Source organism: Pongo pygmaeus, chromosome 1 (genome assembly GCF_028885625.2).
Source record: "Pongo pygmaeus isolate AG05252 chromosome 1, NHGRI_mPonPyg2-v2.0_pri, whole genome shotgun sequence".
NCBI classification, from domain to species: Eukaryota; Metazoa; Chordata; class Mammalia; order Primates; family Hominidae; genus Pongo; species Pongo pygmaeus.
In genome coordinates this window covers 49,772,810-49,799,797 of record NC_072373.2, presented here as the reverse complement: position 1 = coordinate 49,799,797, position 26,988 = coordinate 49,772,810, and the positions used below count along the sequence as shown (strand labels likewise).

At 37.8% G+C, this 26,988-nt stretch overlaps 1 pseudogene; it reads left to right on the top strand.

The window, feature by feature from the left end:
* Nucleotides 1-26,765, top strand: LOC129036294 (2-iminobutanoate/2-iminopropanoate deaminase-like; annotated as a pseudogene).
* The last annotated feature ends 223 nt before the right edge of the window (nt 26,766-26,988 follow it).

The following is a 26,988-nucleotide window of genomic DNA, read 5'->3' as shown; positions in this document are numbered from 1 at the left end:
ATGTATGTGGGAAGACACCAAGAGAAGACATCTGTGGCTGCGATTGTCAAAGAAAGCCTACAGAACCTAGTGCTCAAAGTAGGTGATCTAAGCTGAAGGGTGAATACAATAAGCCCTGTCTTTGAATGAGAATTTGGGGGGACTGGTGGAGAGAACCTCTTAGGATCAATTTGGCAACGTGAAGAAGCTGAGAGTGTGGAGCTGAACAGGGACACACAGATGCTTTTCTTTGCTGAAGGGCACCTGCCAGTAGGCAGGGTATGAGGTGAGGGACTCTTTACAGAGAGCCTCCATGTAAGTGTAGATCTCCTTCAATGGTGGGGAAATCAGTTTAAGAACTCACTCAACCACATAAACTTGTGCCACAAGAAAATTTCTTAAGAACCACAGAGAGTACTGCTAGCTTAGGACACTGCCCCAGACCGTACCTACAAATCTAAAAAGATTTGGATCAGGAAGGATTCTTCTCATTTAAAGATTAATGATAAGAATGGGACAGGCAAAGATCTGTCTTTGTCCTTTCAGCCTGCTATAACAAAAATGTCTTAGACTGGATAACGTACAAACAACAGAATTTATTGCTCACAGTTCTGGAGTGTGAAAAGTCCAAGATGAAGGCTTTGGTGGATTCAGTGTCTGGTGAGGGCTCACCCACTGCTCGAATGATGGCTCTCTGGAGCCTCTTTTATAAGGGTACTAATCCCATTTATCAGGGTGGAGCCCCCATGACTTAATCACTTCCCAAAGGCCCTACCTGTTAATACTATCACACTAGGTATTAGGTTCCAACATATGAATTTTGGGAGGGACACCAACATTCAGACCATAGCAATATCTGCACACAGATAATACAAGAAAAAAAAATAAAGGTAAAAAAGGAGCAGAAAAAATAAATAGTGAAGAAAGAAAATACACCAGAAAAATGTTGCCATGTCACAGATGAAAATTGAGACCCAATGTATTTCTATTCACTAAGAACAAAAGAAAAAAAATACTTCTGGAAAACAAGAACTAAAGCAGGGTTCAGAAAAGACACATCAAGAAGATGAAAGATAAGCACTTAGAGCACTCAGGAAAAATTGGAAGGAAAACATTCATCACGTAAATGAAAGTCATGATGGAAACAAAAGGTAGAAGAATATGCACTGCATAGAACACTGTAGGGGCCGTGGGGTACCAAATGTTTTTTCTGAGACGGAGTCTTGCTCTGTCACCCAGGCTGGAGTACAGTGGTGCAATCTCGGCTCACTGCAACCTCCTCCTCCTGGGTTCAAGCAATTCTCCTGGCTCAGCCTCCCAAGTAGCTGGGACCACAGGCATGCACCACCATGCCCAGCTAATTTTTCATTTTTAGTAGAGATGAGGTTTCACCACGTTGGCCAGGCTAGTCTCAAACTCCTGACCTCAGGTGATCCGCCTGCCTCAGCCTCCCAAAGTGCTGGGTGAGCCACCATACCTGGCCACCAAATATTCCTTAAGTGTGAAAAATCAGATGGAAATAAAGACATCGTTTTTAAAAAATGGAGAGAAACAATCACTATGAGAGACAGAAGAGATAAATTATACATAATTAGTGTCACCAATAGAGAATAAAACAAACAGAAAAAGATACAAAAAATATAATTTGAGGAAAAATTTCTATGCTCAGGAAAATTATTAGTCAGAATTATTAATATTAATTATTGTTTATTAATAATTATTTTATTTATTAAATGAAAGATATTAAGTGACTTTTTTTTTGAGAAAGAGTCTCTCTCCATCGCCCAGGCTGGAGTGTAGTGGTGCAACATCAGCTCACTGCAACCTCCACCTCCCGGATTCAAGCAATTCTCCTACCTCAGCCTCTTGAGTAGCCTCTTGAGTGGGATTACAGGTGTACATCACCACGCCCAGCTAATTTTTGTAGTTTCAGTAGCAATGGGGTTTCACCATGTTGGCCCAGCTGGTCTCGAACTCCTGACCTCAAGTGAACTGCCCTCCTTAATGCATGTACAGTGTAGCAGATACTGTCGTGTCCCCTCTAATGTTCCTTGGGCCTCTCAGTGTTCTCTGACTTCCAACTGCCAGTGCCTGTCACATCTTCATGCCTGATGGCATCCCTCCAACACTGGAAGGCTGCTCTGCTCATGCACAAGGCAGGCCTAAAGTGTCAGGGAATTCACATTAATTATTAATAAAATATTGTATTATATCTTAATAGTGCTTAATAGAGCCAAATTAATCACCTCCCAAAGGCCCTACCTGTTACTACTATCACACTAGGTATTCGGTTCCAACATATGAATTTTGAGAAGGATACAAGCATGGTGACCATTGTTAATAATAATGTACTGTATTCTTAAAAATTGCTAAGATAGTAGATTTTTTAAGCATTCTCACCATAAAATAAATAATAAGCATGTGAGGTTATATATATTAGCTTAATTTAACCACTCCACAATGAATACACATTTTAAAATGTCGTGTTGTATATCATAAATACACACCATTTTTATTTGTCAACTTAAAAAATAATTTTTCAAAGACTTATAAAGTAATAATACGAAGGCAGTGTGATATTAGAGCAAGGATAGACCAAAAAAAAAATGAAACAGACAAGAGAAACCAGAGACAGACTAACACGTATGCTATAGCTGCTTAATTTATTATAAAATTAGCATTGCAGAGCAGCATAGAAAGAATGATGTGTTCAATTCATGGTGCTGGGTCAATTAGGTATTCTTATGGAAAACAATTAAAACTTGACAGCTAACTTAACAGCTAACCATATATTTTTAAAAAGTGATTTCAAATAGATTACAGACATGAATATGAAGGGCAAAACAATATATAAAACAAAATGTAGAATATTTTCAAGATTTTGGAGCAGAGAAATATTTATTTTAAATAGAACACAAAAATACCAGTATTAAAGAAAATTTAATAAATGACACCAGTTAAATAAAGAACATTTATTCATTTTAAAAAAAACAGTAAAAGAGTGTAAAAACACGCCACAAAGTTGGAGAACGTATTTATAACACGAATAACTTTTAAAAGTTCCTATCCAGAATATTTAAACAAATTGTATAAATTAATAAGAAAATAACAGACAACCTAATAGAAAAATTCTCCCCTCAACCCTCCACCAAAAAAAAAAAAAATCCCTTGTCAGGTACTTCTCAAAAGAAAAAATATCCCACTGGTCAGTTGACATGAAAACTTCATAAATGATCACTGATTTGAGACTTAAAACAACAATAAGGTAACACTACAGGTCCACAAGAATGGCTAAAATTAAAATGGCTGACAATACCAAGAGCTGAAGTAGAAGATATAGAGCAATAATTAATCTCATACTTTGCTTGTGGTACTTTGAAAACCAGTTTGGTTTTGTTGAAAATATACTTACCTTATAATCAACAATTCCATTCCTAGCAGATTCCCTAAAATAAGAGTTAGCAAACTAAAGCCCTCAAGTCAAATCCAGCCTACAGCCTGTTTTAGTAAATAAAGTTTTATTGGAACAGACTTGCCTATTCCCTTAGGTATGGGTGCTTCTTCACAAATTTGGGTAGTTGTAACAAAAAAACCCATAGGACCTGCAAAGTCTAAAATATTTACTCTCTGGGGCCCTCTACAGAAAAAGCTTGCCAACCCATGCCCTAAAGAAATGCGTGTGCATATATACGCAACAGAAGATTGAGCAAACATGTTACACAACATTTTTCTTAATAGCCCCAAACTAGAAGCAACTCCAGCATCCATTATCCAAGAGTAGAATGGATAAATAAATCATGGGATACTCATGTAAATATTAGAATACTATACAGCAATAATAATGTACAAACTTCAGTTATTACTAACAATATATATGAGTAAATCACATCACAAAATTTAAACACAAAATAATTCATACTTTATGAGTCCATTTATATAAAGTCCAGAGGCAGGTAACACTGAATCAGTTGTTGTTTTGTTTTGTCTATCCTTGCTCTAATACCACACTGCCTTCCTATGATTACTTTATAAGGCTGTGAAAAATTATTTTTACATTGACAAAAATGGCATATATTTATGGTATACATGACATTTTAAAATAAGTGTTCATTGTGGGATGGTTAAATCAAACTAATTAACATATATATCAGTATTTAGGCATCCTCATTTAGTCGGCAAAGAAAAGCAAATAAGCAAGTACTATAAAAGTTGGAATCACCGGTGTCCTTTAGTGGAAAGGAATGTATTGGGATTAGGAAGGGACACGCAGGGAGCTTCAGAATGCTGGCGACTTTCTGATAATTGTTTGTTTTATAATTGTTTCAGCTGTTTACTTATAATATGTATTCTATACTGTTATATAATTTTCAGAGTAAAACAACTTTAAAAAAAAAGTGTGGAGACTTAATAAGCACTGTTTGGTGGGTGCCACTTGTCATTCATGAGCTTTACTCTGGGGTGATTTGCTGGTTCATTTTAGAGACACCCTGTTACGTAGGATCTTTAGGTCTTTCCTCTCAGGCTGCTCTGGTTCTCCAGCAAAGACTCTTCCAACTTCCTGCCTGAGGGGTGACACCTGGACTACCAGAATTCTGCGATCCCAAGCAAGCTAAGGAGAGCTGAAGACTGTCAGCATTCAGAGCGCATAGGGTTACTGGATACCGTGCGATGGTGGAGTATCCACTTTCACAGCTGCGCCTGGAGTCCTTCTGCCCAGGCATGGTGTCACCCTCTTCAGAGGATAAGCCACAGAGTATTTGTGGGAACTGAAAATGGACAGTTACCCAGCAGCAAAGGGCAGAAAAAGGCATCTTCAAATCTACTTCTTAAACAGTTTTCAGTAAATTCTTACTTTATCTCTCTACACCCTTTTATTTCTACCTTATACCCAGTACTGAGCATTTCTGAGCCTTTTGGGAATTCTACCTGTAACTGGGCCTGAGCTGAGAAGCCTGAGATTTGGCTTCCTTTGGTGTAAGTCAGTTGTCCCTCATCTGTTTGCTTTCTAACATTCACACAGACTCTGCCTACTCTCATCCTCTCCATCTTGTTGGTTATATTTTTTACAAATCTCTTTATTGTATTTTTCACTGAGGTTTCAAAAGAAATAAAATTAGATGCATGTATTCAATCTACCATCTTTGCACAGATGGAGTTTGATTTGTTAATCTCTAAAATGAACATCAAGGGCAATCAGGCAGGGGAAAGAAATAAAGGGTATTCAGTTAGGAAAAGAGGAAGTCAAATTGTCCCTGTTTGCAGATGACATGATTGTATATTTAGAAAACCCCATCATCTCAGCCCAAAATCTCCTTAAGCTGATAAGCAACTTGAGCAAAGTCTCAGGATACAAAATCAATGTGCAAAAATCACAAGCACTCCTATACACCAATAACAGACAAACAGAGAGCCAAATCATGAGTGAACTCCCATTCACAGTTGCTTCAAAGAGAATAAAATACCTAGGAATCCAACTTACAAGGGATGTGAAGGACCTCTTCAAGGAGAACTACAAACCACTGCTCAATGAAATAAAAGAGGATACAAACAAATGGAAGAACATTCCATGCTCACGGATAGGAAGAATCAATATCGTGAAAATGGCCATACTGCCCAAGGTAATTTATAGATTCAATGCCATCCCCATCAAGCTACCAATGACTTTCTTCACAGAATTGGAAAAAACTACTTTAAAGTTCATATGGAACCAAAAAAGAGCCTGCATTGCTTAGACAATCCTAAGCCAAAAGAACAAAGCTGGAGGCATCATGCTACCTGACTTCAAACTATACTACAAGGCTACAGTAACCAAAACAGCATGGTACTGGTACCAAAACAGAGATATAGAACAATGGAACAGAACAGAGCCCTCAGATATAATACCACACATCTACAACCATCTTATCTTTGACAAACCTGACAAAAACAAGAAATGGGGAAAGGATTCCCTATTTAATAAATGGTGCTGAGAAAACAGGCTAGCCATATGGAGAAAGCTGAAACTGGATCTCTTCCTTACACCTTATACAAAAATTAATTCAAGATAGATTAAGGACTTAAATGTTAGACCTAAAATCATAAAAACCCTAGAAGAAAACCTAGGCAATACCATTCAGCACATAGGCATGGGCAAGGACTTCATGTCTAAAACACCAAAAGCAATGGCAACAAAAGCCAAAATTGACAAATAGGATCTAATTAAACTAAAGGGCTTCTGCACAGCAAAAGAAACTACTATCAGAGTGAACAGGCAACCTACAGAATGGGAGAAAATTTTTGCAATCTACTTATCTGACAAAGGGCTAATATCCAGAATCTACAAAGAACACAAACAAATTTACAAGAAAAAAACAAACAACCCCATCAACAAGTAGGCAAAGGATATGAACAGACACATCTCAAAAGAAGACATTTATGCAGCCAACAGACACATGAAAAAATACTCATCATCACTGGCCATCAGAGAAATGCAAATCAAAACCACAATGAGATAACATCTCACACCAGTTAGAATGGTGATCATTAAAAAGTCAGAAAACAACAGGTGCTGGAGAGGATGTGGAGAAATAGGAACACTTTTACACTGTTTGTGGGACTGTAAACTAGTTCAACCATTGTGGAAGACAGTGTGGTGATTCCTCAAGGATCTAGAACTAGAAATACCATTTGACCCAGCCATCCCATTACTGGGTATACACCCAAAGGATTATAAATCATGCTGCTATAAAGGCACATGCACATGTATGTTTATTGCAGTACTATTCACAATAGCAAAGACTTGGAACCAACCCAAATGCCCATCAATGATAGACTGGATTAAGAAAATGTAGCACATATACACCATGGAATACTATGCAGCCGTAAAAAATGATGATTTCATGTCCTTTGTAGGGACAATGATGAAGCTGGAAACCATCATTCTCAGCAAACTATCGCAAGGACAAAAAACCAAACACCGCATGTTCTCACTCATAGGTGGGAATTGAACAATGAGAACACTTGGACATAGGAAGGGGAACATCACATACCGGGGCCTGTTGTGGGGCGGGGGGATGGGGGAGAGAAAGCATTAGGAGATATACCTAATGTAAATGATGAGTTAATGGGTGCAGCACACAAACATGGCACATGTATACATATGTAACAAACCTGCATGCTGTGCACATATACCCTAGAACTTAAAGTATAATTTAAAAAAAAAAAAAAGGAAAAAAAAAAGAACACCTGGAACTCTTAAACAAAACAAAAAAAATGCATGTCCATGAGTGATCAGTAAAACATTCAGTAGGTTGTGTGAGCCAAAGGCCAAATTACTTTTTAAAAATAGTGCTTTGTTTCTATAATGTGAGGCTGGTATTTCTAATTACCAAATCACCTACTATTATTAGTAGAAAATATTTGAGATACATATATACCACCTAATGCTCCCTGGAAAATCTGCTTACATGGTTAGGACTAGTGAAAACAAGGGATTCTGAATGTAAAAGATCATGTAATCGGATTTAATTGCTCTCTGTTGGTGCAAACCAATTTAGGATAAACTGGGAATTCATAAATAAAAATTAATATAACATTGCCAATTTTGAGTGACTAAGGTGGACCAAGTCCTTTACAAAGGCACCACTATGAGATATTTACCATGATAACAATTTTGGAGATGAGAAAATAGAGACTTAATGTGACTTCCTCAGAGTCATATTTCTCTAAGGAAGTTACTAAAATTTCATTCCTTATGTATATAATTTGAAAGCTTCTTTTTTTTTTACTACTATAGCATGAATAAAGTACACAAATATTTAAAAAAATAAAAATAAAAATAAATAAAATGAACATCAAAATAACTATCTTGTAGGGTTGGCATAACTATTAAAAGTGATTTATGTATGTAAAGCAAACAGTTTCTTTCCTGTGGCTGTTAAAATAGAAGATCTTAAATACAGATAAAACCACAACATCCATACATACACACCACACACACACACAGACACACAGACACACACACATACACACACACCCTCACCTCCTCCTCCTTCCCAGGAAGATCATGTAAATTAAATCAAAGGTAGAATTCAGATGTGGATTATTCAGATATGAAGCTTACTCTAAGGGTGGGCATTCTTAGTCCATGATGAGAAAATATAATTGACTACAGGAACCCTGAGGATATTTAGGTAAGAAGCATCAAACTTTCTCTTAAAAGATACTATTAAAACAGGACACACATTCATAGATATTGGGATTTGAATAGGACGATATTAGTAAGCATTAATAGAATGTGCTCTATTGCTTGACTTGTAAAATCTAGTCGTAAAAGAAGATCACAGTTTCCTGTTAATTAGGACCACCTACAGTGTTGGAAACCTTTCTGGATGATCAAAGAGGTGGCATACTTAACCCAGGAGATGTTGACAAGCTCTTCAGCTAGTTAGCATAACGTAACTTTCGACTAAGTGCTTGATGTACAAGCTCCTTTATGCTCTGCCATAGTTTGGGTTTAATAGTTTGTGAAGTGATATTCCTTGCATAAACAAACGACAGTTACTGGAAATTTCATTTGTACTAGTGCCTTGTCCCTGTGTCAATTAATTTTCAATATACTTTTGCAATATTTCTTTCAATTATAAGAATGATAAAATAAGATATTAAGAATGTTATTTTCATTTTTGAGTCTGCAACACAATATATAAAGATCTTGAAGGGGACGGGCTCAGATTACATAGGAAATCATCTATTTCCCCCTTGCCTACTTCACAACAACTGAAATAGTGGTCCTTAATGTTAAACTTCAGGGAATTGAGAAAAATGCCTTCTTAGTAAGGGGCCTCAGATCAATGACTTCCTGAGCTTGAAAGACATTTTTTTAAAGCCTCTGGTCTATATAAATAGGAAGCATAATAGAAAGATCATTTCCTTTGGATCAGATAAACATGAGCTCGAATCCCCACTCTATCACTTATATATCTGCATGCTTTGAGAGATTTTACTTCATCCCTGTGTGTGTACAAATATGGTTCATAATACCAACTTCCAGGGTTGTGTGGAGGCAAAAAGAAGAAAATGCCCATAAACGACCCAACACATTCGGGCCCTTAAGAATTTGTAGCTCCTACTAATAAACAGGTGCTCAATCTGCATTCTTTTTTTCGCTTAAACTAAAAACAAAATTTCTTATCAAGGAAAGTGTCGGTGTATTGGTAGAAAAAGAAATACAGTATCTGAAATAAATTTATATATGGTATCCTTAAAATGATTCCCCTTCCTTCAACCTACTAACATCTATTAGTCAATTAAACTCACTTTACTAACAAACATCTATTGAGCACTTAGGTGCCTAACTCAGCTCAAGAAGCTGGAGCTGTGCTTGGAGACCCTTGAACATCCCTGACTCAGCAGATCGAAGGGGCTTTCTGGACACTTTCTTCGTGGCGATGCGCCCTTTTTCCACTTCCACAGGGAATTGGTATCTGTTATTTTCCATACTCATGAGGTAATTTACAGCAAGAGAAGGGAGCGAGAGTATATTTTCTCCTTACATTTTGCACTATATTGTGAGAATGTTTTGATTTCTTGTTGCTCTGTCATTTCTCTGCTGGAGTATAGAGTATGGGCCAAATGAAGAAGTAAAAGGGTAAAGAGTGGATAACGAAACTGCAGATCATTTTGGGTATTAAAAAGGGGGCAAGGCAACCCAAAGAGAGAAGCATTGATCAGGTGGTGTTCATGAAACGTCTTCCCTGCCTCCTCGGCCCTGCCCGCCCCACTCTGCCCTGCTTCTGCAGTTCAGGGACCAGAGGTTAAGGTGTGCGGAGGAGTTTGTCAGGAAATGAGGCCGGAGGAGCAGGCTCCGGCCAGGCTGGGGAGATTAGCCTTCATCCTCTGGCATCAGAGAGCCAGCAGAGGTCTTTAAGCAGGGAAGGCATGTGATCAGATCAGCTTTTCAGGATGATAACTCTTGATTGTGGAAAATGGACTGTGGGGGAAGAGACGTGTTAAGAGACCCAATTAGGAGGCTGTTGCCTTATTGGCCTTTCTTTTACAATAACTATATGTTATTCTGTAAAGTGTCTCTAAGGACCACAAAGTGTTGTAACTTTTAATGTTTATTTAATATTCAACACGATTTTACTCCTAAGCATTCTCCTTCACTCCTCATTAGTATATGTTTAAATGCTATCCTAATAAAAAAATTCAACATAAACTTTAAGATATTTATGGTGCTCTCAACTATTCTAAAGTAATTAAATGAATAAAATATGCATGTTTACTTTGCATATGTTAGAGAAGTCTTGATTTTGAATTTAAAAAATATATAAAGACTTGTTTCCTTCCTGTTCCATTGGATAATTTATTTTCCAACATAAAACTAATATAGGTTTAGATATTGACTAGGATCTTTATTAAGTTGTACAGTATCAAATTATCTTACACTAGTTATCTTCATTGATAGCGCTCTATAACCAGTTTAAATAAATGTATGTGTATATATATACGTACACATCTTTGAGAAACCCTTTGGGATTTGAATAGGACGATATTAGTAGGCATTAGTAGAATGTGCTCTATTGCTTGACTTGTAAAACCTAGTCTTTTACGACTAGATTTTACGACTGAACCTAAACCATCTAAATAAGATTACTAGCAGACTTAGCTCAAGTTGCACTTTGGAAATTCATTCTTTTTAGAATTTGTAAAGTATTCATAAAAGCTGAAAAAATGTGCAGAAATTTGCATTGATGGATGTTTTCTTATCCTCCATCAGGAAATGATGTACTTGAAACTCATTATAGAGCTTCATAGAAACTCGACTGAACGTGCTTTGGGCTTTGTGCTCATCAGCACATACCGAGTTGACTGCATAATTCATATCTCTTGTGTCACATTTAATGTATAACATGTATTTCCTGTTAATTATGAAAATAAAAACACATCATATATTCTAAGAGCATAATTACAAAAACGCTGCAAAAAGTTATGTTTGAAGTCTATTAGCAAATTTCTCTTTAGAAGATATAAAATGGAAGAGTTATTTTCTCTTGCTTTTTGAAAATCAGTTTAACAATGCTTCCCTTTTTTTCTTCCACCTGACTTTACAGAATGATATAGAGGAGCCATAACATAGGAAACAGGAAATAATAGAGACAGAGGAGTTACCAACTCTATCATCTCGAAACATTTAGACAAATAAATAAAATGAACTCAGGACTTTCCAGGACAGAACCAAGATTGTTCTGTGGATATGAAGACCAAAGCAATTCACTGAGTAGTGATTAATTATTTTTTCTCTTTTAGAGGCATTTTTAAAATATGTTTGTAGTACGTGGAAAAACAAAATTCCATAAAGGCCCTGATCCTATTAGCCTCCCAAAGTCAAAATTATCTTAGATAACATCTCCCTTTATAAAGAGGAAATATATTATGTAATCAAAATTCTAACTACTTAATAATCATAATCTGGCTTGAGAAAACTTTTAAAGTATCATATAGGTCTCATAAATCTTGAACTGCATGTGAAGTTATCAAGCATACTGCAGTTTAAGCTTTCACACCTGCAAAATATACAATCTAAGCTCTAACTGTATGAGGCAGCCATCATTCTTTGGCTCTTTGGTTACTAATTAAATAGGCATGATATTAAAAATTAATTAGCTACATAATTAATATTGCATACTTGTCACAGGTAGTTATTGTGCATCTTTTCCCTGGACTCACAGGAGAGAAACTTTTTGGCATTAAACTTTGGTAGGTTAATTTGATTCACTGCTTAAGAACATAAACTGGATTGTTAGATTGGCTGATGAGACAGACTTTGAGTTTTCTAAAATGACTCACTTTTGCTACCAAAAATCCTATCTAAGAAAATGATGTGACTTGTTTATTAATGCAGACATTTATACATTTATTTATGGATTCATTAATTTATCTACAAGTGCCATGAGAAATTAACATGATTTATTAAAACGAATATAAAAATTTCTATTTGCAGGAATGGTTTATAGGCTTTATCTGGTCAATAGCGTCCAATCTGTTGGCATTAGCTGCCTACCATACTCATACAAGTTCAGCAAATAATACTATTAAAAATAGCTGTTATTATTATTATCATAGTAATAAGTTTCCAAAAGTGAAGAATGGGGAGGGTGGTCTGTGTGCCCAGTATTTGAAGACCTTGAATAAACGATTACATAAAGACCTCAAATAAACTATTACAGACAGTGTTAGAGAAGCTTACACAAAGAACAGTGGAGGCACCAAAAAAAGAGGAACCCATTCTCTTTGTTGAGTCATGGAAGGAATATCTCATGATGATTCCAGATGCCCCAGAAGAATTCCAGTAGCTGGGATTAGTGAGCAGTGGGATACCTGACCTAGGACCTGAGGACAGAGGTCTGGGCTTGAGATATAGATTTATGAGTCAAATGATTCTTGAAAGATGTGGAATATTGTCTAGGTCGACTAAGATGGAAGAGCATCCCAGGCAAAGACATTAATTTGACCAAAAGAACATCCTTATTGACTTATTTTAGATTTCATCATGATAGAAGCATTAGATGTATTTCCTAGGTGAAGAGAGGAAATAATAAAGCATTAGAAACCTGATTGGCTAGAATGAAACATTAAATTATGATTTTATTTATTTATTTATTTTTTAAGGAGACGGAGTCTCACTCTGTTGCCCAGGCTGGAATGCAGTGGCACGATCTCAGCTCACTGCCAACCTCCGCCACCCTGGTTCAAGCGATTCTCGTTCCTCAGCCTCCCACGTAGCCGGGATTACAGGCATGCGCCACCATGTCCGGCTAATTTTTTGTATTTTTAGTAGAGATGAGGTTTCACCATGTTGTCCAGGCTGTTCTCAAACTCCTGAACTCAGGTGATCCACCCACCTCAGCCTCTCAAAGTGCTGGGATTACAGGCGTGAGCCACTGCGCCTGGCAATTTTATGTTTTATTAATTTATTTCTCAGAGATAAAGTATGTCACCAAACTTACATATTTCATATTTGTATTGCACATTTACATTTTTTAGTTATCCTAGTTAATTTAAACAACTCTAAAATTCTCTTACTCAGTAAATGATCTGAAGCAGATATTTCCTTAATTCAATGATATCTGCTACTTTGTGATCATTATAAATTTGATACACATTTGAAGTAATAACTCTAGTATATCACTTTTGTTTAATAATGAAAAAATCAGAATGACATTTTAATAAAGATTTTCAAATCCACTTATATACTTAGATGTTCCCAATTAATGGCATTCTTAAATATGTGTAGCACAAATACACAAGCCTTTAGGGTTCCCTTAAGTATGTTAAGGCATAGTTAAAAAAAAAAAACTTAGTTATTTTTATTAGACAAAATTGTGTTTCTGAGCCTGGGTGAACTGCTTAAAATTCCATATAAGTTCTACTTCTTTTCAACTGAAAAAAACATATTCTCCCATAGGGATGTGGTAAGAATAAAATGGAGATAAAGCAAGTACAACATGTAAGTGCTAATAAATTGTGACTGTACCATTATTAGAGTATATTATTATGGAATGGTGTATATGCTCTATACAAGAAGACAAAAAAGTACTGAAATCACGCAATTACATTCTCAAATTTAAATGTAACACACATTAGTTGAGGATCTATAGTTCCTGCTTTTAAGGAATTTATAATTGAGTGATGTAATCAAAAAAAGATGTCAAGGTTCATTTGCATTAAGAAAACAACTAGTGTACATGGTATTGTCTAATTGAAACCTGGCCTATCAGCATTTTACAAATAATGGCTTTTGTAACACACAGAAAATATTAATAAAATCTAATTTAAATTTCTTTAGAGAGCAGCTTTTTAAAATAATTTTAAAATTATGGAATTAATTATTTGATTGGCTCAAGTAGTGCATTTTAAAGGGTTTATCATATCTGTTTATAAATGGTTAATTATCTCTTTGACTCAAAGAGTTTCATTTTAAAGCTCCAAATGAGACTGTCACTCTCATTCGCCAAATGAGAGACAGATTGCAGTTAGGAATATTCTCATTTGTTTCAGAATGAAATCCTCTAGCCCATTTTTTCCTTTTTCATCCTTCTTCCTGCAAAGATTTATTTTCTAATTTGTTTCCTCTTTTTCCCATGATTGATCATTTAGGGCTTGTTATTTCACATTCATTAAGACCTAGCTGAGTGCAGAGCATACCCTGCGGAGGACATTGAGGAATTTAGCTCAGTAGCTACTGGTTGAAGTGGAGTTTATTTTGCTGTTGTTCTGCTGTTGTGGGATTAAGAGGTTTATTTCACTCATCGCTTTTCTCTATCTTGTCTGTTAACATGTTGGTAAACTTTCATAAATGCTTTGAGTATTCCCTGTACCAAAGATTAGGCAGACAGTAAGAGACAATAATTATAAAGCAATGAGATAAGGAATTATTCCCAAGCATGGGCTGATAAAGCATAGAAGATGGGCTCAACCCACCTGGAGACAAGCTGAGGGGAAGGTATTTTGAAGGACATGACACTTAGGGTCTTAGAAATGAATAGATATTACCCAGAAGTGTGAAGTGTATGTGTGTGTTTGTGTGGATATAAGCTGGGGTTGGGAGCCGGGTGGGCTTTTCCGCAAAGTAGAAATGCATGAGCAAAAGGCACACACAGACATGAAACAGCATGATGCTTTTGCTGTTTGGTGGAACTGAAACTGGAGAAGTGAGTAGGTATGCATCAGATTATGAAAAGCATTGTATGAAATGTTGGGATGTATAAATCATGTCATGTATTTTTAGAGAAAGAGAGAAATAGCAGGAACCTACACTTACAAATGCCCAATCCCACCTCCAGAGGTTCAACAAAGTATGTCCAAAAGTTCAAGAAAAGAAACATGCCATATTTATTTTTCCTCTATTTATATTTATTCCCTAGGTGATAGTGTTTAATCTTCTGACCTTGAATACCATACGTATGGACTTAACTCCCACATATTCATCTCCAGCCTCACCCTGTTCCCTGAACTCCAAACACATCCAACTGCCTACTTGATATTCCCAATCAGATGTCGAATGAAGACCTCAAACTTAAGTCCAATACAGAAATCCCATCACCACCTCCCAAACTGTTCCTCCTACTGTTCTTCTCATCTCATTAAATTAAAACTCCAACCTTCTAGTTGCTCAAGATAAAAGATTTCCTCTCATCTCCTTACCTGACCTATCAGGATATCTTGCTGGCTCCTTTCTGAAATATAACAAGAAACCAAAAGTTTCTCACCTCCATTGCTACCAACCCAGTTAGAGCAACTATCATCTCTCACCTAGATTATTCCAGCAGTCTCCCAACTGAGCCCCCTGCTTGTAGGCTTGCCCTTCTAGAGCTGATTCTGCCCACATGGCTCCTTCCAGGGGCTCCCCACCACACTTAAAGCCCGGAGTCCTTACCATGGCCTGAGACGACTCTTGCCCTGGCCCCTGCTACCTCTCTGACCTTATCGCCTTCCCCTCTACGCATTGCTGACTCCACTCCAGCCTTACCAGCCCTCCCTTGCTGTTCCTCAGACACACCTCTCACATCACTGCCTCCAGAGGCATTCACTTGCTATTCTCTCTGCCCAGAGAGCGCTTCCCATCATGCCTCTTTCTCATTTCTTTCAGGTCCCTTTTGAAATATCATCTTATTGTTGACTTCTGGTCCACTCTGTATAAAACAGCAATAGCTCCCTGCACGTGTACGCACGCGCACGGGCACACACACACACAGATGCACATGGACGCACACATACAGAGAAAGAAAAGAAACAGCTGACTATCTCCTGTAAACTGCTTTATTTTACCACAGTTTTTCCCATCATCTGCCTGTATATGTATGTGTATGTATACATCTATATCTACACTCATAGTTTATCTACTGTCTCTTTCTCACCACTAGAATAAAAGTGCCATGTATACTGGCATTTGGAGCTATTTCGTTTGCTACCAGATCCACAGCTCTTAAAATAATACAGTACTCAACAAATACTTGTTAAATGAATGAATGCCGCTGGGCGCAGTGGCTTGCGCCCATAATCCCAGCACTTTATGAGGCTGCAGTGGGCAGAACACTTGAGCTCAGGAGTTCAAGACCAGGCTGGCCAACATGGCAAAACCCTGTCTCTACATAAAAGAGAAAAATTAGCAGGGCATGGTGGTGCGCACCTGTAGTCCCAGCTACTCAGGATGTTGAAGTGAGAGGATCACTCGAGCCCAAGGAGATGGAGATTGCAACGAGCTGAGATTGTGCCACAGCACTTCAGCCTGGGTGACAGAGCAAGACCCTGTCTCAAAAAAAAAAAAAAAAAAAAAAAGAATGAATGTGAGGTTCCATCCCAAATGGATACTCTGGGTTCCTTCTGCCTCTATCCTCCTGCCTCCTACCCTTGCATCTCCAATTTATAAGCTTTCTAACAGCAGAAACCAAGTTTCATTCATCATTCATTCTTCATCTGTATATCTCAAGCATCTGGCACAGTCTCTGGTATATCTTGCCATTCAAAAAGAGACAAAAGTGGTTTCACTGAGGCGTATATACTTCTGAAACACAGTAACAATATGGTCTTCATTACTTTAGCCATAAATAACTTCTTTATCTTTTAGATCCGCTCCCTAATCACAACTCTCTCTCTAGCTTACCATTCTAATGATGAGGACAGCATGACTCAAGGCAATCCATGCAGGAAGATGAATCACAGCCTCTTGCCCAACACAGCAGCCCAAAGCCCACCTCTTCTCCTCCGTCACATGAGGCATGATTCTGCAAAGGGGACCAGAGGTAGATTTATTGTGAGGCTAACACAGTTTAAGTAACAGGGCTCCTCAATTTCAGACACCTTCTAAAGCTCCATGTTTAACCATCTATCCACAATTACTAAATCTAGTCATCTTAAAACTCTAAAAACCTGGTTGAAGTGGGAATTTTCCTAATACAAACAAAAAAGCAAATGTCACCCATCCTGCTTTGGAAGGTGCCTGTACCTGTCACCTTCTGACTTCTTACCTGCTTGGCCACATCTGTGTTCATCCTTCTACTTCAATTCTACCTTGTTTAGAAAGGTCTGACCTTGATATTTTTTAAACTTAGATTGGTTTTCATCTCTTTTCTTATGATTACATATAATAATTCTCATTTTCATTTTTCTTCAGAACTGGTTAACAAACTTATTTCTTAAAGATTTTGCTTCATACAATAATCAGATAATTTTTATTCTGCCAGGTTTCCTTGTGATTCATTTTTCTCATTCACTGAGTCATAGCGAGTTTCATACTATTGTTTTCTTTTCCTCCTTCTACATTTCTTTTTCTAACGTATAGGCTCGACCGTCAACTTCTCTCAGTGGAATCTCTGATTTACAGAGGAGTCTACCGTTCATCAGCTTTATCGTTCTTTCTCTGGACTGCTATTCGCTGTTATGTTTCCTTTCAAGGCCTGACACAGCACTTGACATTAGAGGCGCAAGATGAGTAAATGAAATGTAAATCTAAGGGAAATTACCTTTGAATGGCATATGGTTCCTGCTCCCAGAAGGAGTTCAAAGCTGCCTGTTCATTCATAAATTCAGAATCCCCAAATTGTATTATTCATAGATTCACCCACAACATAAAGTTGGTATAAATTTAACATGTATAGAGTGAAACTTAGAACCTGGCTTGCCCTGTGGACTTCATCTAGAGTCAAGAAACTCAGGGGAGTCTCAGTTTCTTTAAAAGATTTTTAAAAAGAAGAACTTCAGGTCTTCAGAGTAAAGAGCACTTAAATTTATAAGGTTACACATTCAGTCAGCCAGGATTTTACTTATTGATGTCCAAGGCTTAACAGGAATGAATCAAATGCCCTGACATCTAAAATGTGGGATTTCTGGTTGTCTCAGCATTTTACATCCCTATAAACTTCCTTCTAGAACATGACCTGTATTTTAACCAACTGATTTTTGTAGAATTTCAGGAGGGAAAAATGGTTTTACCTTAATAACTTACAAATCAACACAAAGAACTTCACATAGAGCTACCCTCACAATTTTCTCTGAAAGATCCCGTGTCTAATATATGCATAACACATTTCCTCATGTTAAGTAGAATGCTACATTCACGCTGTTCCATATTTCCTTGCCAGTCCTTTTCCACAGAGCCTCTAATTTGCCCAGAAATCAGTGAAATAATAGACACGAATGAATGAGACAGCCACTTCTCTCTGGGTCTTCTTTTCAACTGGGCCTGAGCCTAACATAAGGGAGTGACATCTTTTCTCACCAAGACACTTGAGATTTTTTTTTCTCCTTTCACTTCTGACTTAAAATTCATATCATTTAGAGTCTTGTCTTGAGCTGGGTCAGAGTGGGACAGGTACTACCAACAATAGGGCTTTGAGCCTGAGGTCTACTTTTTGCATTAAAAAGGGATATTAGTCAGAGTGAGGGAGAACTTAAAGTCATATTAACACCAAACTGGAAATTTCTCTTTGATTTACCCATAAAGAGTAGAAGAGACTTAAAAAGGGAATACTTCTCTCCATGTAATATCTGTGTTGTTCAATTTTGTGTCCATTAATTATTAAATATTCTTTATCAGAAATAAAAAATGGCCTTTGTAGTTACCCCCAATTTTCCTGATAATGTGAATTACTTTTTCAAGTAGCAAATGAAGAGACAAATTTCCTTTTTTAAAGGAAAGCAAAAGTGTCACCGCCATAAATATCGAAGGGGAGGGGAGGTTCTTGGGCTGTGGTTGATGAAGAGTCAGGGCACAATGAGCAGGCATGGGGTCCAGGGAGCAGGAGCAATGAAAAGACCAAAATGGGAAGAAGAATCTTATATCTCACTCTGCGGGGCCATGTGTTGAGCCACCTGTGAGTGGAGTGACGGTAGGCTGTTGGGGAATAGAGATCCCAACGTAGACACCTAGAGGTCAGAGCATCCTGGTGGTAGAAAGACTTGGAAATAAAAAGATGCCCATCTTCATGGGAGAGAACAAGAAACAGCAGCAATCAAGACAACTTCTAATTCATTCCCTACTCTCAACTATTTATTTCTTAACTCTCAGTCATCTTTGCATACCCTAGATGCCTCAATAACTCCCTTTCTGATGGCCTGCGTTACATAGCATGGACCAGGAAACCCCAGATTTTGTATTTCTCTACTCCATTCCAGGGAACCTCATGAGAATATAGAAATGATTAGTGACTATCCTTTTTTTACATCCTCCTTTCTCAGCATTATCCTATACACAGTAACCAAACAATACAGAGCCTCCCCAACCCCACCCTACAGGATTACGGTAGACTTCCTTTGGGGGAAAAAACTGTGGACACAAATTTAGCCAAGCTACTACTCTGTGACAATCAAACACAAGTTGATGAAGTTTTCACAAAAAGGAAACCAGCAGTTTGCCCAATGTCTAAAGTTTGGAGATGAAGAACAGAACTTAAAACTGGGAACTAGAGCTGCAGCAAGGAAGCAGGAACAAAATTTTAACCGAGTTAGGAGGTTTATTGAGACCTCTAGGCATCAGTTAGTCTTTTTTCTTATCTGGGACTGTGCTTGGGATACAATTCAACCATCTGGGGGTTGCTTCAATGAGCTTTGCACTCCAACACTTAAAGAAAAAAAATACCAGCTACTAATTGGAAGTGTTATTTGTGCACTCTTAAAAATTCTTTCCAAAATTAATGAGGGCATATAGTACATAAAGATGCACACAGGGAGGCAGGCAGCATCGGGAGACAGCTGAGCATCTCACATAAATGCAGCTGCTAAATAAGTTCATGACATGCATAAAAATGGCAATAGGGTTATAGCTGCAAGAACACCTCAGAGGGGCTTTAAACTCTTGAGCAAAATTTAAAAATTTTGCCTCAGACTTTCTGGTCTCTTGTAATATTAAACCGACTATTTGTGCCTGCATAAACAGTTCATTTCATTTTTCTCTTTAATTATGTATTGTGACTGCTGAATATTAATCTCACCCTTTTTAAAAGGAAAATGTATATTTTTGTCTGTCAGAGTTTTCATAAATCTTCAAGTTTGAAGCAGATTCATCCAATAATGCGTCACTAGCCCAGCTACCTCTGGTTACCAACAGTCTATATGAATAGGAGGCAGAATGAGAACAAGGAGACCCTGAACTCATTAAATGGTTTATGAATGGTTCCCATTTCCAGAAAAAGTATAAATTTGTTTTCCAGATCCACTCTCTCTCTCTACATGTGTCCATGATGAGAGAGGCAGGCATTCTTTTATCTTACGGAGATTTTTGTTTTATAGAAGATATAAAAAACAGAAGACAATTTGTAACAATGAATTTAATGCTTCCAATATTAAGCTACAGTATAAAGTAAATTCCTGCATTAATCTAAAATCATCTAAAAATTAATGCAACTATGAAGATAGCTATGACAACGTCCTATACCAACTCATGCCTGACCAGAAGTTATCCAAACATGTAATGAAGCAGTTTTTTCTGTCCATTTATAACTCAATAATTTACTTTTTCATTTAGAGTACACTTATGTCTGTTGAGTTCAGCTACCTTTTAGTCAACAAGTTTACCCCCCTTTTTCACCATGGCTACATATACAAATACTACGTGTCTCCAGACCCAGCAAAGACGGAAAGAAGGATGAGGGATGCAGCAAGAAAATACTCTATGAGAGCACACAAAAAGAGGTAAGTTTGTAGAGCATCGCAGAGTCAGACAGCTAGGCATGACAGAAAGAAAGGTTTAAAGATATAACTTTGGCTTTGGACCCAAGCCATAAATCAGGAAAGAAGAAAACTCATCTCCTATAACTTAGAATATGCAGACCACTTTTCAAATGCATGGTCAAGTTCTTTGCCAGTCTTTAAGGATTTGCAGACATAGTGCTTTCATGACTAACAAATGGTTTGTATAATTAAAACTGTTTTTTGAAAACCCTCTGAATTTCAAAGCACACAGAATTATCCTTCGCATAGTACTGCATCAGAACAATTAGGTAGAATTAGGCTGCATGTCAGTGCACAGATCATTTGTTTTATGATTAACTTAATTCACCATAATATTTACTTCCACTACTTACTCCTAAACAATATTGATCTGCTCTTTCCCAAAGCAGGTTATCCTGGTCTGGATCAAACCTGTCTCTGCTAGTAACAGTTTCTCTAGGAGACAGTTCTATTTTAAATGTTTCATAGGCCATCTAGTTATTTGTTCATTGTTAGGGATGGTGGGAGAGCTATAATAGACAAGCAGCCTCAGCTGGCCACTGGATGTAAGACTAGATCTGGCATTATTAAAAGGATAGACGGTATATTCTATGCCCTATGGAAAATAGTTTGATAATACATCTTGACCCAGAACTTATTAAAAAATCCATTACCTTTTTAATTCAAGTTCATAATACCCTTTGGAATTTCAATTTAGGCATTTCTTACCAAAATAATAGGTAGCTTTGTTACCGAACATGGGAGATAGAGTCTCTCATATTGACAACTCTCTTACATGAGGGTTATTAATTTATTATTGACAAATTCATGTTCTTACTCTTAAAAAAAAAAGGGGGGGGGGGTTTGCACATCTTTGCCTTCCAAGATCTTAGATCAACTCTGCCATTGCCTTGTGTTAATCTTACGGTGGTGCACCAATTCTATTTATTGGGCTGTTAATCTTTACCTAACAAGACCTGGCCCAATCCCTAAGATTGCTCATGAAATCCGCACCCTGAGGCCAGTTTGCTTTAAAAACAAGTACAAACGCAGGGAGAAGGGATAGCGTTATACACTCAGTTTGGACGATTACATCCCATTTGCAAAATCAAAGATCTTGTGAGGCCATGGGAAATCCAACCTCGGCCTCTTATCCTGCATCAGAAGCGCTAGTCAGGAACCCGACACCTGCTCCCCTCCTTCCGACACACTTGCAAGACAAACACATGCTCCATTAAAAATAACACCACTCTATTCTGGCATGTTTTCTTCCCAGGCGCCTTGCTTTAAAATGTGCTTGAGTTTGTCGCGGCGGGCGGGTGAGGATCTCCAATTACTGCGCCGCAGTGAGCTCCCAGAAGACAGACGGGCACACTGGCCGCTGCGTGCCACCACTCAGCACTTCTCTCGCCTTCTGAGGCCTTCTTCCCCCCAGTAGCAGGTCCTCGTGCCTTTTAGGTTCCTTCTTTGATATGCTAGCACAACGGAAAGCAGGGGGAGGCAATGCTGCACCTTGCCCCGTATTGGGAACTCTTTGGAGAACGCGGTGTTTGGTTTCAGGGCTTTCCAAACTGCTTCTCTAGCATTCTTTTAAAATCATCTGCTAGCAGAAATTTGTCTGACCATTGGGTGTTTTAATAATTGCTCTAGCTGTCCTGGGAACTGGGGAATCTGGTAAAGAGACACAGCGTGACGACACAGCGTTTGCTGATTATTTCACGCTAATTTGGACCATAAATTCCTCGAATAGATCCAGTCGGCCAATACATGATTTTTAGCACAGGCTGAGATTCTTCAAAGGGCTTCCATATATCACAATATATTGCTATTAAGAAAGGATCAAAACAGCAGGTACATCTCTATGGGAATTTAGTAAATATGTAAATTATTATTTAAATCACTGTAGCTGGCTGTAGGAGGAAAAAAATCAGTTTGTATCTTATAGATACAATGTAAGCCTCACTTTCATTTCTGTTTTTTTATTTTTGTTTTTATTTTTTCTGAATGGTCGGGTCGCTTTTCTTCATGTTTTAGCACGCCTTTCTCAGGAGGGTTACATCAAAGAGACTCTGTCCACCAAAATCTCCATTTGGCATGAGTACCCTAGAGAAACGATCAATGTCTTTTGGGGAAGAAGGGAGTACTTTAAACTATTAGCACTTAGAAATACATCAGCTTAACCATTCATCATTAAAATGGTTGAAAAAAAGTACCTTTTGCCTTTTGCCTTAATTTTTTCTTCATCAGTGCTCCTATGATATGTTACTATTACCATGATTATTTCCTGAAGAATGTGGTTTTCTTTCTTTTTTTTTTTTTTTTTTTTTTGAGACGGAGTCTCGCTCTATCTCCCAGGTTGGAGTGCAGTGGCACCATCTCGGCTCACTGCAAGCTCCGCCTCCCAGGTTCACGCCACTCTCCTGCCTCAGCCTCACGAGTAGCTGGGACTACAGGTGCCCGCCACCACGCCCGGCTAATTTTTTTGTATTTTTAGTAGAGAAGGGGTTTCACCGTGTTAGCCAGGATGGTCTCCATCTCCTGACCTCGTGATCCGCCCGCCTCGGCCTCCCAAAGTGCTGGGATTACAGGCGTGAGCCACTGCGCCCGGCCAAGAATGTGGTTTTCAACAAGTTTTTGGCCTTCTCCTTTTTTTCACCCTACAGTGTCCTTTTGGTGTTATAGAAGTGCTATCACCTATTCCTCTTCCAAGAAAAATTACTTAAAAAAATGGATTATTTATGCTTTCCCATTATTAATTTAGAGGACAAGATAGAAACATTCCAGTAGCTACAGAGAAGGTCAGAAATAGGTGAGATGCATTGGGGGTGAATCTTAAGCCTCTTTAAAGAAGGCTTAAGAAAATATTGAAAGTATGGGAAGTGGCATAGGGAAGAGGAAATTGTCAAGGGCAGGGCCACCGGGGTGGGCTGAGGTGATGTGTTAGGAAAGATGGGAGAGGTTCAAGAACCGGGAGGCCAGCCTTTGTTATTAAGTAAATATGTAAGACTAACACTACAGTACAAGAGACAAAAAGCTTCTTTGACTTTAGATATCTTTGGCTTTCGAATTTGATGTGTATGGTTTAAGATTCAGAAAGCTGATTAAAAGGTAAATAACCATCATTGAATATAATGCTGTAAGTTGTTTAAAAAATGAACTCTTGTTTTACCAGTATAGCTGATCAACATGAACAGAGAAACTGGTAATTGATAAATGCTGTGAAAGTCAGAAATACTCATATAGTGACAAAGAATATTGGAAAAGGAAAATATAATCTGAAGCTATTTCGTTAGCATATTTTCAAAAAGCATTCAACAATACCAGGTCTTCTGACAAGCCCAATCAAAACATTCCCATCAGAGTAGTGATTTTTTATAAGTCCTGCTATTGAAGGCAGTATTCTGGGGTCTTCTGCAGCCATGATTCAGAGCACTGGCCCCCAGTCCCTGCATATCCTGATGCTCTGAGAATCATGGTATAGGAGATTATTCATGAAGTGGCTAAGAGGATAGCAATAGCAATAGCTAACACTTGTATGATATTACTGTGGACCAGAAGGTTGTTCAAGCATTCCATGTATATTACTTCATGCACTCCCAGACCCTGCCAACAACTCTATGAGGTATATACTTCTATCGTCCCCATTTTCTGGATAAGGAGATGAGCCTCCAACAGCTTAAGGGGCTTGCCCATGGTCACACAAGTAGTTAAGTACCAAAGCTGGGATTCAAACCCAGGAATGCTGGCTGTAGAATCCGTGGTCTTTCCCACTATCCTATGTTGCTCTTCAAATTTGGCATAACCTTTAAATGTAGCAATTTGTCTTTAGAAGCTAAAGAATCATGAAAATAGTATTTTTGGTCCCATTGACTTGTCCACAATGCTATTTTTATCAAAATTAAAATTATATAGTGCATTGGCAAATATTTACTAAGCATTAATGAAAAGTCATATTGCTAACTTTTTTCTCTAAAATAAATGTTAAGTACTGTATAAAATGTATGTAAGGTGAGTTAACCCATACAACCAATGTATGAGCTAAAGTAAACTAAGTGATGTTTTATTCATTTTCGGGGTCAATATGCACCGCTGTATATTTTACCAAAATTATTAGGGGAATAGAAAAGAAAATAGAAAAGCAAATTTATCCTTATACTAATGTAATATTATGTTTTCCTCTTTCCTGTAATCAAATCTAAGGTTATGTATGAAGCATTCACCATACCTTATAATCAATGTCTTTATTGATCCTCAAAACTATTCTAATACATAGCTTATAGGAAATTTACATCACAGAAGGCTAAACATTGCAGCCCAGGTTTCTGTGAAGGTGAATGGTCATCTGGAATAAGTAATGTTGCTTGCCTCCATGTTACTGTCATAATAATAGTAATAAAAACTAGTAATAATATCAATAAATGTGTTTTTATTACTATTTGTCAGGCATTGTGCAGATATTATTTCATTTCATCCTGATAACCACCTTACCTGGTAGGTACTGTTATTATCCCCATTTTTATATAAAGGATTTTATTCAAAAATCAAACAGGTAATAAATGGCAAAGGCAGATTTGGGGGTTTTGTCGTTTGTTGTTGTTTTGGGATGGGGTCTCACTCTGTCACCCAGACTGGAGTGCAGTGGCACTATTGGCTCACTTCAGCCTCCATCTCCCTGGGCTCAGGAGATCCTCCCACTTCAGCCTCCCAAGTAGCTGGGACTCCAGATGCACACCACCAAGCCTGGCTAATTTTTGTATTTTTTGTAGAGACAGGGCTATTCCATGTTGCCCAAGCTGGTCTCAAACTCTTGAGTTCAAGCAATCTGCCCTCCTTGGCCTCCCAGAGTGCTGGGATTACAAGCATGAGCCATCACACTCACAGACGTGGATTCTGAAAGAGGAAATTCGACTGGGAAGCAGAGAGACTTCACCCCTAAAGTCTACTGGGTAGTACATGATGTGAACTTTGACACTGACTGAACTGTGTTAGAATTGTGGCTCTATTTATTAGCCGGTAACCTCAGACAAATCTCTGAGTCTCTATTTCCTAATTTATAAAATGAAGATCATATCACACTGTTGTTATAAGCATTAAATTTAAAAGCAGAGTCTATGACACCTATGATAGTAAACAAAACTATCTACCCTTTATTGAATGCTTATTGTATCTAGACTTTATGCTAAGTATTTTACAAATGTTATTTATTTAATCTTCCAATAACTTCATCAGGCAGGTTTTATTATTCCCAGTTTATAAGAAACAGATTTAGAGAATCTATGCAATCAGTCCAATGACATAGACAGTGAGACACAGAGTGGAAAAATGAATCCTGATCCACATTGCTCATGATCCACATTGCTCACATGGCACTGGGTCAGTCCACCAGGTAATATGGAGTTTATGCTCTTTCACAAGACTGCAGAAACTGATACTGGGAACCAGCATCACTGATATAAATCACAGGTCAAAACTGAGATTTGCCTGAGTTCAATACACTTCATAGTTCACACAAATATTTCAGTATAAATATGACTATCTCCTCTCTGTCCACTGTTGCAGGGTCTCTCATGTTTCTGCACATCTTGCAAGCAGAGCCACTACAATCTTTTCAGAATAGTGAATAGGTCAGTCAGGTGAGAAGCAAGCAGGAATGGTACAGGGAGTTCTCCTGGAGGGGCCACAAGACAGAAGCGTTAGCCAGGTCATCCTTAATCAGAAAGGAGATCAGCACCACGAAAGCCCCAGCGGCCATTGGGCCCTACAGTCAAGCTGTGTTAGTCAGGACAGACTTACATTTCAGGACACATAGGCATGGACCCTTCAAGTGGACAGCTTGTGCCAAGAGGGCTTGTTTAGCAAAAGAAGCTAAGCAAGAACATGAGTAAAATTCTGAAAGCTGCAGGTTGTGACTTCACTAATGCAGTAAAAACAACTGTTTTGTTGGCTGACATAAATGACTTCCCTACTGTCAATGAAATCTACAAACAGTATTTCAAGAGTAGTTTTCCTGCAAGTGCTGCTTACCTGGTTGCTGCTTTGCCCAAAGGAGGCTGAGTTGAAATTGAAGAACTGACCAAGCACCTCTGACAACGGCATGACTATAAGTGGCCCAGTGTTATTTAGTCTGAAATTTTTCACATCTTAATTTTTATAATTGATATAACATCTTAATTTTTAGAACTGATGAAAATGTGAGTTTGACTAAAATATCTGAAGTTACTATGGAAATACCATAGAATATGGAGAGCTAAGCACGAGTTGAAGATTAGATGATTAATCCAGTTACTGATGTAATAAATTATTATTATTTATACCCATATT